The sequence below is a fragment of the Bidens hawaiensis genome, unplaced genomic scaffold, assembly GCF_021521415.1.
Source record: "Bidens hawaiensis isolate Kalapana, Puna unplaced genomic scaffold, B.hawaiensis_p1.1 tig00047440_1, whole genome shotgun sequence".
Classification (NCBI taxonomy): domain Eukaryota; kingdom Viridiplantae; phylum Streptophyta; class Magnoliopsida; order Asterales; family Asteraceae; genus Bidens; species Bidens hawaiensis.
In genome coordinates this window covers 31,723-35,958 of record NW_027498471.1, presented here as the reverse complement: position 1 = coordinate 35,958, position 4,236 = coordinate 31,723, and the positions used below count along the sequence as shown (strand labels likewise).

Genomic DNA, 4,236 nt, shown 5'->3' with positions numbered 1-4,236 from the left:
TTAAGCACAAACTTACACAAACTATCTCGTTCAACAATGATTATGAACGACCAACCTTAACCCTAGATACAAAGCATGTATATATAGGGACTACACCCTAGCCAACAAAATCCCAAAGCCCACCGAGATCACTAGGATCTCGGTTTACATACAAACTCAAACGTAAAACTAACAAACCCAAAACCAAAGTACAAACCAAACTAATATAGGATCTCAGTATTTAATTTTTTCAGTTTGGTTCGGTCGTTTGGGTCAGGTTAAATTGCTATATAAATTTTTTCCCAGTCTAATTCGGTCGTTTCGATCAGATCGTATAAAAGAAAAGGACAATCAAACAAAATATTACATCCCAAACATCATTAAAAATACATAACTAAAATAAAATCCATCTTTCAATTTGGAGCAGGTCACATGATCTATACATGATTTCATGTAGCCTTTATTTCTATAGAAAAAAATAAATTACCATCTACCGTAAAAAGGAATAAATATAAATAATAAAGAAATAAAGTAAATTTAGCAAGGGATAAACGAAAAATTATATATCAATCTATATTAATTAAAATAGAAAAAAAATAACTAATAAATTTTATGTATGTCTTTCACTCTATTCTACCATGACACAGTTACTTCACTTTTCAGGCTACCTATTTTTTACACATCTCAAAAAATTTAATTCGTAATTTTAGTTATTGTATCTTCTTCCATCTCTTAACCTACACTCTCACCATTCACTTCCGGCATCTTCTGCATGTCACCGGAAATTTTAAAGTGTCCAATTTCAATATTTTCTTTCCATCTTGCATTTTTAACAGTTTTACATGGGTCGAACATGATTTTAATATATATATAGCACTAAAAGAAATTTTCTCACAAGGGTCAGCCGACCCCCTACAACCATAGTAGGTCCGCCCCCGGGTGGGCACAGATTCGATTCTGATCGGTTAGGTTCGTACTGGTACAGACATTAAATCCAAATCATAAACTACTAAACACTCATAATATTAGTGACTCGTATAGCATATAATACAAAAAATAACAATAAAAAAAATATTTAAATCAAAGTTTATTCGGTCAATAAAACATGGTCGTTGTAGCGACGAGTCAACGCGGATTTAGTTAGTATCGGCTATATTTGCTATGGTTCGGAACTAAACCTAAAAAATAGTTCCGTTGTTAACATGTTTGAAACAAAAACTCGATCGTTACGGCGGCTAGTGGTCACAAATTCGATTGATTTCCATTAGGTTCATTTTACGCATACAAGAACCAAACCTAAAAGATAATTTTGTTAGATTATCTCATTATATTTAAATCAAAAAAATGTACATGATACAAAAACTAATAATGCAACACATAAGGGATAACTAACAAAAAATAATTAAGTTGTTACCTTGAATTGGAGACTTGAACTTAGACAAGCATGATCAAGAAAGAGTTGAGATAGTTGACCAAAGTCATTGAACCAAATAAAAAGATTGTATAATTTTTAGAAGTAATTACATAAAAGATCAAAGTATTTGCCTTAAAAAACCTTGTGTGGCACTGAGTTGGTAGTCCACTAGCAAAGATAGTCTTTAAAACACCAAGGACACACTGTTCTATCTATCATATCCGGCATTGTCAACTTGGTTTGTAGTTTTCAAGTCGTAGTTTGTGATTCGGTCAAGAATTTTCGTTGGCCCAATCAAGCTGGACTTTAAACACCCTACTTTGTTATCTCCACTTAAATGAATAAGATGTATATGAAACTGTCCCATAAAGGTTTTCATACATCATCCTTTAAAGTCGAAATCATATTTCCACAAATACAAATTTTCAATGCTATAAGCCTATAACACAACACTTTAAAGCAAACATCATTTTAGAACGACTTTCTTTTTGTGTTTACTGTTTAGACCACCATACTTTTCAATTTGAAGAGTCCCGCTGACCAAACTATGTTGTCTTAACCAGGCCTACGCTCACTTCAGAGTTTGGCTTGACGTTCCCTCGGGAAACTATACCGCACTCTCCAATTTCAAGCAAAACATCTGGTTTGGTGATTTCCACCATAAACAACTGACAATTACAAAGCATAACAAATTGGATCTTATCAGAGTTCTGTTGCCCTTCAACCTTTTCTATGTAACCTTCAACTTCTTTTTCTGATGTTGCTAGTTTTTATAGAATCTCTATTATTCTAAAAAAATGTAACAGATAAATTCAAGTGGTGTCACCAACTACCAAGACCCCAATTCCACATTCACCAACCAGGGACCAAAAAAAACATGACTTCTAAACATTCTCATGTTCATGTTCACGTAGACATTACCATCAAGCTACCAAATTTTGGGCCAAAACTACACCTTTTTTGGCCTAAACAACTTTAATTATACTTTCTTCATGAGCCTTACAACTTACAAACAAAGCACAAAACAAAACAGCAATAAAACTCCCAATATATGTTTCATCATCAATGATTTTACACACTATATTTCACCAACTTCACAATTACATTAACAAACCTCATAGCTCAAACTCATCTTCAAGCTTCAGTATCTCAACCGCAGCCTCCTCATCCTCATCATCAATCGCAAAGTAAGGATTATGCACCTTTGGCCTAAAACTATACCCCGTAAACACATAAAACGCCAGCGTCGCCAACTCAGCCGCCAACACACTCGTCCACGCATACCTATACGACGTGATCGTCTCCAAGACATAAACCGCCACCCGCGTGAAATAAATATAGCATATGACCACAACGTAGTACTGCCTAAACAACGTCAACTTCATCAAATTCACGGCCGCCTTCCCATCGATCATCGCGGCCTCCCTCAAATTCTTAATCGACCAAATAATCGGAAACAAAACCGCACAACAACAGATAATATCCACCAACAAAAACACCTGCCTCCACGTAGTGGAGTCCTCCCCAAACGGCCCCGTCTCGTCGATCACCACTTGCGCCACGTTGGCCACCACTTGCAACGGGATGACAACCATCAACACCTTCTTTTCCCTATCTTGCAAGTAGGGTTTCAGAAAGGACCAACCCGTTCCGATCAACACAATCAAAGTAAACAACGTAATCCCTTTCAAGAAGCTAAAAATGTAAAACAAAACATCCCAGCCGTGCGGCGTTCCCGTGCGTTTGATATACGATTTATCCTCGGTTTCGCACAACAAATTCAGGGCTTTGAGTAACAGCACAGACAGCATAAAGTAATGTATGCGAAAGACGGACGTTTTCCTCCGGTAGAGCGTGTAAACCCACAGGGCGGAAAGCGAAACATAGATTAAAAAGAAGAAGAAGTAAATCGAAGGGAGGTTGGTTTTACCGGCGGGGAGGTAATCGCGGATATTGTTATTGAGGTTGTACATGACGGAGAGAACGTCGAAGGAGACTTTGAGGCTGTTGTCGCCAGCGCAATTGGCGAAGACGAGAGTGAAGTGATCGGCATCGGTGACGTCGTAGGAAGGGGTGGTGGTGGTGTGGTTGAAAGTGAAGACGGGCTTGACGGCGGTGGAGTCGAGAGGGCAGTTGATTTGGCGGGCGTGGGCCCAGGCGTCCCGGGTGGAAAGGAAGAATCCGATCCTGGAGAGGTTGGGGGCGGGTGGGGAGAAGGAGATGCGGGAGAGGTTGAGGAGGAGGTGGCCGGAGTGGGTGAAGCCGAACTCGGAGATGGGGATGGTGGACCGGGAGTCGGATCGGATCTCGGTGAACCGGATGTCGGCGGAGGTGAAGGTGAAGGTGAAGAGGAGGATGAAAAACGAGAGTTGGAGTTGGAGAGAGGCCATTAGCATTCAAATTAAGATTAAGATTAAGATTAGGGGGGAGTTTGTTTAATTGGGAGAAATACAGAAGAGCTGGACGGCATGGGTGGGTTTTCAAGTCAAGAGTGTGTGTGTGTGTGGGTAAGGACGTGATGGGTTCCTTGGAAACCACGATGTTGTTGCATCCGTGGACTTTTTGTTCTATTCTTAAATATATATATTTTAATTTCAATGAAAACTATTGTTTTCAACGTTTACTTATGATTAGATTTTTTTCTTTTCTTTTTAGACGGCCATATTTTATTAAAAAGACACCAACCCCTGGTAAGAACCTAGATGCAAGGAAGTTCCTCCCTTCATCCTTTATTTTTTACCCATAAGAATGAATACCTTTTTTTTCCCTCATTTATCCGACTAATGGAGTCTCTTGTTTTATTGAAGAGGGTATCATACATTGTTTTCCACTAAAGTGATGTT

General features: G+C 38.6%; 1 pseudogene; it reads right to left on the bottom strand.

The window, feature by feature from the left end:
- Positions 1-2,256: 2,256 nt before the first annotated feature.
- On the bottom strand, positions 2,257-3,837 carry LOC143596977 (protein CANDIDATE G-PROTEIN COUPLED RECEPTOR 7 pseudogene; annotated as a pseudogene).
- Between the last annotated feature and the right edge of the window lie 399 nt (positions 3,838-4,236).